The sequence below is a fragment of the Diceros bicornis genome, chromosome 24 (assembly GCF_020826845.1).
Source record: "Diceros bicornis minor isolate mBicDic1 chromosome 24, mDicBic1.mat.cur, whole genome shotgun sequence".
In the NCBI taxonomy this organism is placed as follows: Eukaryota; Metazoa; Chordata; class Mammalia; order Perissodactyla; family Rhinocerotidae; genus Diceros; species Diceros bicornis.
This window is the reverse complement of record NC_080763.1, coordinates 19,880,474-19,896,710: the sequence shown is the minus strand read 5'-3', so window position 1 is coordinate 19,896,710 and position 16,237 is coordinate 19,880,474. Positions and strand designations below refer to the sequence as shown.

The window sequence follows — 16,237 nt, the reverse complement described above, 5'->3', positions numbered from 1 at the left end:
TAGTAGCTTTTTTCATAGGGGCCTCATTGATTGGTGCTTCCATTTGATGACTATCATCTTCTAACATCGGAAACATTTTAATTTAAGATCCTGGGTCCACAATGGAAGAAAAACACTAAAGATAGTTACAGTTAAATAAAGTTAAAAGGATCCATTCTTTTAACAACAAAAAATGCGCACAAAGCACAAATACCTAAAATTTGATTTCAACAAAAGATGTTATTGTTTTCCTGTTTTCCTTTCTGTAACAAAAATACAAATATGAATTAAGGGGGAAAAAATCTTTTGAGTTTACGTGTAAGCAAAAATAACACCCTGAAAAAAAAAAACAGAAATCCTCTTCGATTGTCATAAATCTTCCTCTGACATTTTATCAGTAATTATGTACCCAAATTGAATGGATTAATGATCTCTGAATGGAAATGACTATTCAGTTCCGTGGAGGCAACATTCCAAACAAGAACAAGGGGTAACTGGAATCTTCCAACAGCAAAAGAATGAGTTTTTTGAATGCAGAAATTAAATGACCTAAGATATATTTCAGACAAGAATGATACAAAGTTACCTCCAACGCTAGCTGGTGTTGGGGCACAAAGGAAAATAACAACACAGCAAAGATTTCTGGGACTCCCAGGTGACTGAGGTACTATGTTTCAAGGTACCACACTTCACAGTCTGTTCACACGAGTGGATGCCTCTTCTCTAACTGCTGCCACCAGGACAAGAAACAAACTGACAAATTTAAAAAGCACAGTAAATTTTGTAGGTGTGATGGCTAATTGTCAGAGCACAGAAAAATGCATAGATTTTACCTAAGTTTGCCAAAAGTGTGCATTCTGGCCACAGGGTGAATAGAGGAATTTAAATGAAAAAGCTACCAACACACTCCGAAGAGCTCACTAACAGTGTCCTGCACAAGCCACAGTGGCACAGGAGTGCAGAAGCAGTGCAGACGCAGGTACAGAAGGTGAACTCAGTAGCAGACCAAGCACCAGATACCAGGAGATGAGATAAAAGGCTGTCATGTCAGCATGTTGATTCAACTCATTGACCATTTAAAACCTAACACATTGGGCCGGCCCTGTGGCTTAGCGGTTCAGTGTGCGCGCTCTGCTGCTGGCGGCGCAGGTTCGGATCCCAGGCGCGCACCGAAGCACCGCTTCTCCAGCCATGCTGAGGCTGTGGCCCACATACAGCAACTAAGAAGGATGTGCAGCAATGACATACAACTATCTACCAGGGCTTTGGCGGAAAAAAATAAATAAATAAAAATTATTAAAAAAAAAAAAAACCTAACACATTTTATTACAGATCGCTAGGATGCTTAGTAACAGAGCTTTTGACAAGTGTCCGAGAACAAATTTACAGCCTCTCTCCGTGATCCTGAATTTATTCTAAACTCCTTTGTGATTTTAAACAACAAATACACATGGTATCTACATTTAGCTGAAGTTACAAAAGCATACAAAAATCATACTACACATTTGTGGTGAAAGTACAAACAAACGCAGTTAGAATAAAGACCAAACCAGGACGGTGGTTCCTCAGAGGCAAAGAAAGGGCACTGCTCTTAGGGAGGATTACCTGGGTTTTTGACTGTCCCACAGAATTCGTGAACATTCCATTTCCCTAGTGTGCCGTGGAAGGGTACCTATGGATATCTGTTATATTATTCTTTATGTAGTTTTTGTATTTGGAATATTCATATTAACTTTTGAAGAACAAAACCAAATACAGAATTAGAAGCTTAGCCATAGACTGTTCTAAGGAAACATAAAGAACAGCCCCGCACTGCCAAATATACACCTGTACAAGGGGGTGGTTTCCAGGCCAGTCGTCCAGGGCCCTGTTCAGCGTTCACAGCCCAAGTGGGTTGAATAAAAGGCAAACTCTTCTGGGGGAAAAGAGAATCTGAAAGTGATGTATTTTATTCTCCTATCTTGGAATACTAAATCGCTACCTGTTAACTGTTATGAGTGAAGAGGGTGCCAGTCAACACCAACACACCGTGCCAGTTTAATTTAACGGTATTATTTTGCCTCGCTTTGCAATTACTCTCACATTCCCCAGGGAGAAACTAATGGATTACTAAGAATAAAATGGAGATTTAGTGAATCACTTAGGATGTTTTGGCTCCCAATGAAAACTGGCTCAAACAAAAAGGGAATGTATTGGCTCAAAAGCTGGGACTTCTGGAGGAGAGACAGGCTTCAGCGCTGGCTTCTCTATCCTCTGCCCTGTGTGGCTTCTTGCTCAGGCTGCAGCCACACCAGACCTCACAGCAGCACATAACAACATCCAGAAGACGAGAAAGAGAGGCAAACTCTTCTTGTAGCTCTGTTTTAAATATGAGAGTACTTCTGCCAGAAGCTGCGGGCAAACCTACCTTGGAGTCTCAGTGGCTAAAACAGGGTCACTGGCCCATTCCTGAAACCATCCCTCTGGCTGGGTAACACCCAACACTGGCTGACGCCTTGTCCGCGATGAGTCAGTCATGGACAAAGCAGGGATGGGAATGCCCCTACTAGGGGCCCACCCTGAAGCTGCCGACAGTTCTTCAACTTGGTTACATGGGGGATGGGTGGGATGCAAGACACGGATCCAACCCTAAAGTCCACTCTGCCAGTCTTTACAGGGAACAGACTGAGCAAGACTTCGTTTATCAGAAGATGAAATTCATCACTATCATGATACATTTGCATATAAAGTTGTAGACTCAAAAAGCAGATGACCAAATGAAAAAACAGTAGATCTTAAAAAACTTTGTTTCTACATTCCCACTGCTCCAATGAGAAGTTTAAAGACAGAAGGTCAACACACTTTAAAGCAAGTCAGTCATAGGAAGTATGGTATAGTACTTACTATATTCTTGTGCCATGGCTACAGAAATTTAGACAACAGCATCCACATTAATAATGTATAACCTGAAAAAAATAGTTAAAAATAAAAAACCGTTAAAAAATAGAAAAAAACGGTTAAGTACAAAAGAAATTTCACTAAAATAAAAGTTACATAATAAAAGTTTTATCTTTTTTTCTGAAAGAGGCAAACCAGCCTTTTTAAAGTGAGTAGCTGCACTTAAATTAGAAATTAGAGAAAATATCTGTAGTATTAGAGGATCTTGATATTTTCAAGTTCAGATCATCTGCATATTGTAGATCTGACCACAAAAAAAAAACCAAAAAACAAAAATACATTTTAATTGAGTAATAATGCCCTGGACTGCTATTTATAAAACTGAAACAAAAACAGAATTATTAAATGGACCTCAAAAATCATGTAGCCTACCCCCTACAACAAACATCTACACTATTCCATTCAATGCAACTGAAGTTAGATAAATCAGCTTCGGTTTCTAAATTTCTAAACTCAGGGATCTGAAGAAACAGTTCTCAGAAAAAATACACGTATCTGATTCAAATATTTGACACTGCATCTTAATAAAATCTTTGAATATTTAGCACACCTAAATGCTAAAGAAACACACCCACAGAACTGGGGACTCTAAGACCCTGGAATGGCCTTTAATATTCAAAAGTGGAAGAAAAGAACTTTGCCTCAGGGCCAGCCCTGCTGGCCTAGTGGTTAAGTTTGGTGCACTCCACTGCGGCAGCTTGGGTCCGCTTCCCAGGCACAGACCTACACCACTCATCAGTGGCCACGCTGTGGCAGTGACCCACATATAAAATAGAGGAAGACTGGCATTAGATGTTAGCTCAGGGCAAATCTTCCTCACCAAAAAAAAAAAAAAAAAAAGAGCTTTGTCACTATTCAGACTCTAGGACAAATAATGAGATAGCAAATCACACTTTTAATTAAGGACTTAATAAGAAGAAAATCTATCGATGCTGTGGTATTCCTGGGGATGGTGTGCCTTGACGAGGCTAAGGATAGCTACTGCCCATGTATCTACTGCCCATGTCTAATTTCACTTTCCACAGTGTATATAAGATTTAGCCATGTTGTTGACATTAGTTACAATTTGCAGGGGAGGAAAAAACTTTTCCTCTATTCTCTCACGTGACTGAGGGCCTGCTTAAACTGACAAAGACAAATTAATAGGAGAAAAGGCATATGTTTCTTTATTGATGTGAATATTTTTACATGCATGGGGATGTCATAGAAAAGAAGTGAAAACCCAAAAAGGCAATTAGACCCAGGGGCTTATATACCACTTCAACCAAGGGCAATAAATTGTGGAGAAGTGACTAGACAAAGGAAGAGGGGGTCTGGGTTTCTAAGGAGGATGAACTGTGGAAAGATGACCAGGCAATATATGGTAGATAAGGATGGTTTAGTAGGATTTGTTATGCAGACTTAAGTTTCTCCAGTGACAAGAATCGTTTCCCTCTTCCAGCTATGGGAGATGGGGTGCATCTTTACAGATTTAAATTTATGCCCTGCTTACAGGCAGAAAGGGGGAGGGCAGAGGGCTCTTCCTGCATCTCCTATTTCTCAATTCCCTTCAGCTCAAAATAATCCTTACGGGAAAGTGGCATATTTTGCAGTGGCATATCCTGATCCCCTTCTGGTTCATAAAACTAAAAACACCACTAAAAGAATAAAGGTGCAAGTCTCAGAATGGAAGAATGTATTTGCAACATGTATATCTACCAAAGGACTCATTCGAAATATATAAAGAACTCCAACAAAGCACAAAGAAAAAGACAGGCCACCCAAACAGCATAATCAAATGGTCAATAAGTATATGAAAAGGCGCTCAACCACATGTATCACCGTGGAAATACAAGTTAAAACCACAATGAGATAAAATTACAAACTGATGAAAATGGCTAAAACTGAAAATCTGACAACACCAAGTCTTAGGATGTGGAGTGTGAACTGGAAAACTGTCCATCAATATCTAATAAAGCAGAAGATAAACATACACCATGGCCCAGGCAATTCCACTCCTAGGGACATGCCTACCAGGCATGCACATACATAGGTCCCAAAGACACATACAATAATATTCAAAGACGCATTAACTGTATAGCCAAAACTCAGTAACAAATAAATTGTGGAATATTCATACAATGGAATACTATACAGTAGGGATCAGTCAGCTTTTTCTGCAAAGGGCCAGACAGTAAATAATTTTGGCTTTGCAGGCCATATGGTCTCTGTACCCTGTTGTAACTACTTAATTCTGCCTTTGGAATGCAAGAGCAGCCACAGACAGTATATAAATGAATGGGTGTGACTGTGTTCCAATAAAACTTTATTTACAAAAACAGGTAGGCCGGCCCACAGGCTCTAGTTTGCCTGCTATACAGTGACGGATATAAATGAACCATACCTAATGCAACAACACAAACGAATCTCACAAGTATAAAGTTGAGACAAAGAAGCCATACATATGAAAGAATATACTACTGTATGATTCCATTTTATAAAGTTCAAAAATAGGTAAAGTCAAGATAGTAGCTAACATTGAGTGTGGGGGGACAGTAGAGACTGGGAGGCTGTGGAAGGGGGAATTTTGGCAGGCTAGTAACATTGGGTTCCCTGATTTGGGTGATGGTTTCAGGATTATGTTCAATTTTGGAAAATTCATCAACACATTCACTTATGATTCACTTTGCCTTCATATGTGTTACACTTGAATAAAAAAGTAAAATACTGTAATTTTTTTAATAAACAAAGATACAGGCCAGTAATATATGTGGATGCTTTCTCACAGCCCACTCTCCCTGGGCATCAAACACCCTGCTGCAGCAGCAAGCCCTGTGCCCTCACAAAACATGGTCCTGAAGCCCCTTTTATTTAGTGTGACATCTGCATTGCAACCAAGCATCTGTTCTGAGTTCCAGGTAGGGCGCTGGCAAACAAGCTATGATTAGATAGAACACACAGGAGTGGCAGGAGGAGAATGCAAGACAGACCGAGAGAGGAAAGTAACAGATGGTGGATGAAGTGGTGGTGGAAATAAGCCCCCACGTGTTTTCACATAATCTGCTGAATAATCTATACAGAATAGAAAGTAACGTAAGCAGCTTAGAAACACAATTTGGAAGGTCACTGAACTTGCCTTTTGGACAAAAATAATGACATTTTAAAAGCTGACTAGGGCTCTTAAAAGACTGTTGAAGGGATCTGTTTCCAGTACAACAATTTCTTCCAATCTAACAGATTAAGTGGACAGGAAGTTTTAGCTTTTCAAGTGAGCAAGCAAACCTGACAGATAAAACAGTCTTGACTTTCTAGGCCTCCATATTTTAAGCAATTTCTATACCTTGATTTCATCTTATCCCTCTATCCCCGTGTCTAAAATATAATTAGATATTGTAACTTCCCAGGGATCACAGGAAGCCATTCAATTACCAGGGTTGTACTCAAATATATTAGGAGACACAGAGAATATGAAAATGCCAGGAATGACAAAATCATGGGCATCACATTATAAGGATTCACATGCTATTAGTATGGACTTATATCATGAGTGAAATAAAGAGCGAAGGAGTAAAGAAAAAATATTGAAATCCATTCACTATACTGCATTTACTACATAACTGATAGGTGCAAGAGATTGAACTAGATGCTGGAAATGCGAAGATAAAGTTCCCGCCTTTAAGGAGCCCACAGTTACAAAGAAGCTGACAAGCCTATGCATCAATAATTTAAATAAATGTCACAAAAGTTACACAACATTCAAAAGTGCTATGGAGCTATGAATTAACAAGAGAGAAGTATTAAATGTAGGAGGAGTGAAACACAAGCAGGGAGAGGAGGAGAGGGAAAGGAAATCTTCATATAGTAGGGAAGAGTTAAAATGAGTTTTGAATGATTAAGATGGGCAACAGTAAGAGGGAATAGAGCATCATTCTAGGTAGAGGGAGAGAATGTGAAAAGGCATGAAGGCATGAATGAGTGGGTCATGTTTGAGGAATAACAAGTAATCTGAAGAAGCCAGAACATGATGTACAAGGACAAGCTAAGACTGAGATGATGGAGGGAGCTAAGACTGAGATGATGGAGGGACTTACCAATTACCCTAAGTTTGAATTTTATCTTACAGGCATTATGGAGCCATTAGGGTAGGAATCGGAGAAATGAGAATGGAATATAAGGAACAGCGAGGGAATGACAGGTCTCCAAATATATCTTTGTGTATAGCTTTGACATTTATAACCATGGTAATGTTTCACAAAATAAAAAAAGTAAATAATTAAAATCAACCAGTATGTGGGGGTAACTCAAAATGAAACACAATCAGTAACAAATGCACTGCATTACAAATGTACAACATAACCACACTTAAGGGAGTGCAGAAGAAAAGAACTAACCTAACCACTTCGGAAAACAGTATCTTGACCATATATTCTGAAGCTAGAGACACAACAAATAAATAAAGAGGAAAGGCCAGAATGAACTCTATGGTGTTGAACTCGAATCAGAGAAGTCACGGTTTTTAATATACTTTCAATAGATGATAGATAGATATAGACGTAGATATGTGTATGCGTATATAAATTTCTTAGCTCTGTCCTTTGAAAGAGCCTGGGGCAATGATATCCCGGTAGGAATGAACACACTTAGCATGCAGATATTGGTTTCTAAACACCATCCTCCAATAAAAAGAACCAATACTAGAAGAAATGTGTGGCTGCAAAGCTGGAACAGGGAAAGTACCAGGTGAACCTGGAACATCCTGCGGTGTGAGAAAGTAAGGAAGTGCTTAAAAAAGATGGAGACTTATCAAAAGGACACTGGAACCAACCTGAAGGGGCCAAACCTGGGACAATTTGAGCAATAAAATAAAAAATTATATTAATAGATTATAACAAATATAATAAAACAAATATCCATGAGTCTATACTGATAAAAATAAATACCTGAATAGTTAAATGAATGGGAAAGAAAGTGAAGCTCCTCTCTGCAGGAGAATTTCAATTAATAAATGTAAAAAGAATGATGGAAATAGAAAAACCACTATTTGGCAAACACCACAGATTAAAGAGGACAAAGGAGATATAGCAACTAAATGCAATGTTGGATCCAAGACTGGATAACGGTCCAGACATAAACATTATTGGGATAGTTAACAAAATTGGAATAAGGTCTGTAGATTAGTTAATATTACCGTATCAATGTTAAGTTCCTGATTTTGACAATTTTACTATGGCTATAAGATATTAGCATTTGGGGAAGGTGGGTGAAGGGTATGTGGAAATTTACCTATTTTTGCAATTTTTTTTAAAAGTCTGAGATTATTTCAAAATGAAAAGTAAAAAAAAAAAAAGAGAAAGGAAGGAACAGATGAGAAATTATGAGTCACAATCTTCTTAATCCAAAACCTGGCTTCAGATCTTTTCCTCTGTGTGCCAAATATTAAAGCTGATAAAGTGTGATATCAAAAAAAAGGCTTATATAGGGGCCAGCCTGGTGGCGCAAGCGGTTAAGTGCGCGCACTCTGTTGTGACAGCCCGGGGTTCACCAGTTCGGATCCTGGGCACGCACCGATGCACCGCTTATCAAGCCGTGCTGTGGCGGCGTCCCATATAAAGTGGAGGAAGATGGGCATGGATATTCCTCAGCCAAGGGCCAGTCTTCCTCAGCAAAAGAGAGGAGGATTGGCAGATGTTAGCTCAGGGCCGATCTTCCTCACAAAAATAAAAAATAAACAATAAAGGGTTATATATACATATATGTGTAAACGAGAAGCTTGAAAATAATGAACAAATAGGAGATTGTAAATAACCAAAAAGAACTGAAAGAGAACTGAACAGAAGTTTAGAAATTAAAAATATAATAACTGAAGTTTAAAAAAAATTCATTAGGTAGATAAATTACAGATTGGACACAGATGAGGAGTAGAGCAATGAACTGGAAGATAGACCTAAAAAAAGGTATTCAGAATGCTTCCCAATAGATAAAGAGATATAACCACGAAAGAGAGATGAAGAGACATGGATGATAGAGTGAATAGGTCTAACACCCACTTAGGAGTCCTAGAAGAAGATAATGAAGAGAAGCAACAGTGTAAATGACACCAATCCTTGGATCCAGAAAGGCCAACACACAACAAGCAGGGAAAAAACCATTACCTCAGGACATCAGAGGGAAAGTGCAGAACACTAAATAAAAAGCAATCTCAAAAGCAGCAGAGAGAAAAGAGAATCACCTATAGACAAATACCAATTAAGGTGATGGTTGATTTCTCAACAGCAACAAGGGAAGTCAGAAGAGAGAGGACTGTTACATTCAATGAACTAAGAGAGAGAACAATCAACCTGGAAGTCTATAGCTAGAAACAATTCCTTCTAGAACAAGAGACATTTTCAGGCAAACAAAACCGAGAGCATACCATCAACCAACACACTAAATTATAAAGTGGATGACCTTTGTGCAGAAGGAAAATGATACCAGATGGAAGACCTGAAAGACAAGAATGAATGGTGATATCTCACAAAAGACGACGGTCAAATAAATGGCTAACAAGAAGATGAAAGATGCTCAATTTATTTAGTCATCAGAGATATACAAATTAAAATCAGTGTGGCCCCACTACATACCCACTGCAATGGCTAAAATTAAAAACCACGTCAGCAAGGGTGTGGAGCAAACGGATTCCTTTATATCTTTGGTGGGAGTGTTAACTGATACAGCCCCTTTGAAAAACTGTTTGGGAGTATCTACTGAAGTTGAATATATGCATGTGTTATAACTCAGCAATTCTACTCCTAGGCATAAAGCCAACATAAATGGACACACGTGTGGCAAAAGACATGAACAAGGATGTTCACATCAGTGCAATTTATAGCAGCCAAAACTGGAAATAACCCCAGTGTGTAACCATAACAGAAAGAAAAAATAACTGATGAATTCCATACAATGGAATACTATAGTGATAAAATATATATATATATTACTACTTGCAACAACATGGATTAATGTCATAAATATAATGCTGAAAGAATCCATATACAAAAATACATACTATATGATTCCCTTTACATAAAGTTCAAAACCAGGCAAAATTATCATTAACCATATGATGAGGGAAAAGTCAGAACAGGGGCTTCAAGAGTGAGAGACTGTTCCATTCTTTGATCTGGGTACTAGTTACAATAGATGAGTTCAATTTTTGAAATTTATTGACCTGTCCACTTATAATCTGTGCACCTTTCTGTACATATGCCATACTTCAGCACAAACTTATTTAAAAATAGAATGAATGATGAGCAAAGACATTGGCAGGAATATCACAGAAAGGATGCTGTGTTCTTCTCTTTGCATCCCATCAGGTGGCACACAATTTTAATTTGTATTATTACTGATGATGTTCATGTTGATGAACCGATTAAGGTGGTGTCTGCCAGGCTTCTCTACTGTAGGGCTACTTACTCTTTTCTCCTTTGTAATGAAGTATTTCGCAGGGAGATTCTTTGAAACTATGTAAATATCTTGTTCATCAAGCTTTCAATTAATTAATCCATTCATTCTTATCGTTATATTATTCATTTATTTATTCAGTGGGCTATACTACAATACTATTATTGTTTCTTATAATACATTACTACTATTATTTATTTTGTAGCCCAACGGGTCCCAGATTTGGCCAGTAGAAACCCCTTTAAGATGGCTCGTAGTGTCACCAACTAGGGGCCTTTGGAAGCAATTAACTGTTTTTCCAAGTTGTTTCTTTTCCTTTTGTGTGTTAAGGAGGTGTAATCACCAACCATGCTGAAACTGACCAAGCAAGGCACTCAAGGGAGATGTCTGAAACTGACCAAGCCTCACCACAAGAGCTATGCCCATGACCTTTGCCTTATTTTTAATGCAAAGATCTCTCCAGGAGGATCTTAGGCCTTATTATGCGGAATCATGTTCTCCAACTGAGCCTGTGCAAGCGAATACCCGCCTCTCTCTTTTGAATATTAATTCCCCAACCAAATAAAAGTTCCTGCTTCCTTTTGTTTGGAGACACCATAACTTTGGAAATGATTCCTCGTGGCCTCCTATTTGTGGCAAATACACTTTACTCTGTGAGACAACTTCCACTGGTGTAGAGTCTTATTTAACTCACCAGGAGGCGAGCCCACTTGGATTGGTATCAGTAGGTCATTTTGACATGATCCCATCATTCTTTGAACACCTCCTTACTTTCTGAAAATAGATGTTTCAGTCTCATTTTGTACTTTATTACTCTGGAATCAGCTGTTCCTCCAAGGAGCCCTGGTTCCTTTTATTAGAGAGTGGTATCAGAAATCAAGATCCAGGTGCTAGATGTGTTAGTTGCCATTGGGGGCTAGTCTCAGGTACCCTCAGTGTAAGAGCTAGGGAATATACATGTATATGTGCTTATACATATATACATGCACACAAATTTACATCTACAGCCATAGGATTTTTCAAGGAACTCAACAAGGTGATTATATATAAAGTTTACATGAAAAGTCAAAGACCCAAGGAGACCCAAGGTACTCCATAACAAGAAGACCGTAGTGAGGGACTTGCCCTACCAACTGTCAATTACAACACAGCAGGAATTGTAGATTAACGTAGAAAGGTTAACTTATTCAGTAATAGTAGTTGCACATGTGTTTATCCACGTGGGGGAAATTTTAAATTGAATCCCTACTCCACTCTCTATATAAAAATCAATTTCAATTTAACTGAAGACTTGCATGTAAAAGGCAAGATTATAAAACTTTTAGTAGACAATAATAAATTTTATGGCCTCCGAGTAGGCTAACAACATAAAAAAGAAAAACCATAAAGAAAAATAATAAATTCTTTCTGCTTTAAAACAAAGAACTTCTGTTTATTAAAAGGTACCATAAAGAAAATAAAAGGATAAAACACAAATTAGAAAACATGTAATCAACAAAATATAAGTATCTAGAATATATCTCTTATAAATTTCTAAGCAAGACATACAATCCAAGAAAAAAATGGACAAAAGTTATAAAAAAAAAAAGGAAATATGAAAGATTCTTAAATACATGACAGGGGGCTTGCTTTCTTTAGTAATTAGGGAAAAACAAATAAAAAGCACCTTTACATGCCTACTAGCTTGACTAAATTTAAAAAGTCAACAATGTCAAGTGTGTGGCAAAGATGCAGAGCAGTCGAAACATTCAGACTCTCTGGTGGGAGTTGTATGTTGGTACAATCGCTTTGGAAAATAGTCAAGCACAGGCATATCCTAACAGCCAGCAATTCCACTCCTAAGTTTATGGTCACCAGGAGAACTGTCACCCAGAGACAAACACAATTGTTCATAACCACAGAAAACTGCAAACAACCCAAATTCCAACAGTAGAACAGGAAAATACAATGCGGTTTTGTTTACAGCAAAATCAGTGAACTCGGACGCTAACTGCATCAGTGTGGGAAAATTCAAGGGGACAACATCCTAAATACTTTTTCAAAAAGAAATTAGTTATAAAGGAAACTCAGATCACAAGCTTACTGAAGCCTGGGTCAATACCAGTTAATAATCATTAAAAGCTTCCCACAGTTTTGTGCTCGGTATTGTGGATGTTTCCAAGATACAGACGATTAAGTCCTCCAAAGATAATAATACAATTCTCTCTAGCTTTGAACACAATATTGAGCCCAGGGCAAACACCAGATTAAACAAGAAACTGTAAATCTCATTTGTTATTTAAAGAGGAGGGTACTTAAATTCCCAAAGTCCAATTAAAATACTTGAAGCAGGTCTGGGCCAGCCTGGTGGCGCAGCGGTTAAGTGCGCGTGCTCTGCTTCAGTGGCCCGAGGTTGCAGGTTCGGATCCCAGGCGTGGACTGATGCACCGCTTCTCAAGATATGCTGCGGCAGTGTCCCATATAAAGTAGAGGAAGATGGGCAGAGATGTTAGCCCAGGGCCAATCTTCCTCAGCAAAAAGCGGAGGATTGGCATCGGATGTTAGCTCAGGGGTAATCTTCCTCACAAAAAAAAAAACACTTGAAAAGGCATCATCCACACTGCAGTTTTTCAAAAGAAAAAAAAAAGTATTTAAAGAAAAGGCAAAAATATCTGTTATTTTGTTAGTTGGATATCAGGGCAGATGAGATTGCTTCTCTTAGACTCACACCAATAAGACTATAGATTCATTTAAAAATATATATTAGAACAGATAACTTTCTACCAAAAAATTAAACAACTTTTCAAATCAATACTACTGGGTTAAAAACAAAACAAAACACTCGTAGGAGTAGAATTGCTCAGAGTTGTATCCATGATCCTCTGATAGTGATCAGCTCGTCATTTGCTGGGCTGACCTGGCCGAGGTCAGAGTAAGGTGTACTCCTAGTAACCACCCTCAAAGCAAAAGGTTCTTTACAACATAAGGTAACAAATTTTAACAATTTGGAAAATCATAAGCTATGTAGTAATTAAATTTGGCATCAAAGATACAATCTATTTTTTTATTTTAATATTACATAATGGTGTTCAGAATATAGAATATTACCGTCCATACTTTATATGGGTGGGAGTATCTACAAAATCTTTAAAGCAGATGGTAAATTACAGAGAGACATCAAGTGACAATCCTAGCTGATTCAGCTCTAATTCATTTTGCTTGCTTTCTAACAGCATCATTTTAAAAAGAGCAATTCCATAGCCCATAGATGAGTTTTCCATTTTAAGCAGAAGTGACAATCTTTACTTATATAAGAAGCAATTATACAGGTTAACAGAAGAAATGAACTGCAATGGAATACACTAGGGATATGTTAGGGGAACCATTAGTTTTCATTCTCAAGGGTATGCACTAAGTGTTATCAGTCTAACAGGCATTGGATTTATTAAGCCATAATTTTGGAACATCATTCTCCATTCTTTCCTTCAGAGCACAGTGAATAATCAGAAGGCAATGTTTGCTTTCCTCTCTACAGTAACAACTGTGCATTTGGCCTGAATTCTAAATAACCAGGTTCTTTATGAAATTTTTGAAATTCAGCCAATATACAGGTCTTTTCGCTAAAAATAAGCAAGAAGGAAACAGGCTCAAATCATAACTGTCATATTTAACTACTCAAAATGGGGGAGAACAGCCTTCTCAGACAAGTTGGATAAACATGCACAGAACTCATCATCATCATACATGCTCATCTCCCACTAAAAACAGAATTGTTTTTAAGAACTTGAAGCATGAATATTCAACTGGATGTCTGATGACATCAGCATCTATGGCCTAAAATCTATTAATATAATACTTAACCAATCACATAGTGTCTTTCTCTACTGGTTAAGCCTACACTAGGTGTGAGGTTAGTTTTATATGTTAACTTGGCTAGACTACAGTAGTCAGTTACTTAATGGAACACTAATTTAGGTATTGCTGTGAAGGTACTCTGTAGATGTGATTAACAGCTACAATCAGTTAACTTTGAGTAGAGGAGATGACCCCCGAAATGTGGGTGGGCCTCCTCCAATTAGTTGAAGGCCTTAATCACAAAGGCTGAGGTTTCCTAAAGAAGAAGGAATGCTACCTCAAGACTTCAGCATCAACTTCTGCCTGTGTTTCTGGCCTGCCAGCCTGCCCTACAGATTTCAGACTTGCCACATGTATGTATGTATGTGTATTCCTATGGGTTCTGATTCTCTAGAGAATCTTGACTGATACACTAGGCAAAATGGGAATCCTACTATGAGTTTTAAAGGGTTTTAAATGTAAAATCATACAAGGAAAATAATGCCTTGATTTAATTCATTTCACCTGGAGAAACAAAGGCATCGGTAGCCTACCAAAGACCACACCTAACGAGTGAGATACCCCACCCCTACTACTAAAATAAAAGCAGACTGTGCACTACAGTATCAGTATGAAAAAAAAATACTGCAGGCAGAACAGCGGAACATTAGTTCTAACTTGGGGTTTGGGGATGGGTGAGGAGACGTGAAAGGAAATGGGGCAAAACAGAGAAGGCCACATCAGAGCGGAGCTGTTAAGGTAAGACCTCTTCCATCTAAACCTTTTTGAGTTAACAATGTTACAGGACGTACTATGTCCCAGGTGTTTTATCTTGACTACCACATCTGATTGTTCACAACAACATTAAGTGGCAGCTACAATTATCCATAATTCTCAGGAGGGAAAGGGGAGCTAAAGACATAATTCTACAAGGTGACACAGCTACCACGTGGTTCTGGATCCCAACTCTGAACTTAGGCCTTGATTTGCGCTACTAAGCTATAAGTTTCCCTAATAGTACTTCCCAGGCAGAACAACAGGGCAAAAACATTCCAAGCCAAACAATCTTATGAGCAACATCATAGACATATCAAAAGTAAGGGGTAGGGCCGGCCCTGTGGCTTAGTAGTTAAGTGCACACGCTCCCCTACTGGTGGCCCAGGTTCGGATCCTGGGTGTGCACCGACGCACCGCTTTTCTGGCCATGCTGAGGCCGCGTCCCACATACAGCAACTAGAAGGATGTGTAGCTATGACATACAACTACCTACTGGGGCTTTGGGGGAAAAAAAAAAAGGAGGAGGATTGGCAATAGATGTTAGCTCAGAGGCAGTCTTCCTCAGCAAAAAGAGGAGGATTAGCATGGATGTTAGCTCAGGGCTGATCTTCCTCACAAAAACAAAAAAATAAAAAAAATAAGGGGTATGTTATATTTGAGATCTGTACATACCAAGAAGGGATTAAAGGAAACAGCATGAGCAGAAATTTTGTATAAAAAGAAAATATTTCTGCTTCAAAACTGCTAACCAACCACAAATTTACTTTTTTCTCCTCCTCCTTTCTTAATAAAATTTAATAAGAAAAATAAAAACACAAATAAATTCACAGAAGTACAGGAAATCCCAGTATAGACGAAATCAGCAGATCAAGTACTGAAAAATTCTGACAAACAGGAAGTATACGGAAACAGATTGAAGACAAAGTTCAATAGAGTTGAGAGACCAGTAACCCCTTAGAAGTAAAAGGATGGACCTCCAAATAAATTTTTGTAGCAGAATCTAAGAAAAACTAAAAATCAGTGCCAGGAGATTCTGGGAGAAGAAGCATGCCTTGGACAGTGAGCCAGGTAATTAAAGAACATGACACCTGCATCAGTCTCGTCTTTCTCTTTACGAGGCCATGGGTGGCATTAGTCCCCAGATTAACACCATGAGAAACACCCACAACGATCTTTGGGACTAGAGAAGCCAGACAATGTTCTAGATAACTTGTAACTTACAGTTCACCTGCACTCAGAAGGTAAGGAACCCATATATCTCATGGGAAAATCCACGCTACTCAATATGGCTTGCCCACGTGCCAGGACTCCT

At 38.4% G+C, this 16,237-nt stretch overlaps 1 protein-coding gene across 13 annotated transcripts in view; it reads right to left on the bottom strand.

The window, feature by feature from the left end:
* Positions 1 to 16,237, bottom strand: part of SIPA1L1 (signal induced proliferation associated 1 like 1) — a 357,896-nt gene that overhangs the window by 191,960 nt on the left and 149,699 nt on the right. For 10 of the 13 annotated variants that reach the window (XM_058567248.1, XM_058567256.1, XM_058567261.1 and 7 more), the window contains one exon: positions 2,863 to 2,924. The exons of the other annotated variants lie outside the window; for them this stretch is intronic. The gene's annotated coding sequence lies outside the window, so the exon portion shown is untranslated. The remainder of the gene's footprint in view (positions 1 to 2,862; positions 2,925 to 16,237) is intronic. 13 annotated transcript variants of the gene reach the window in all.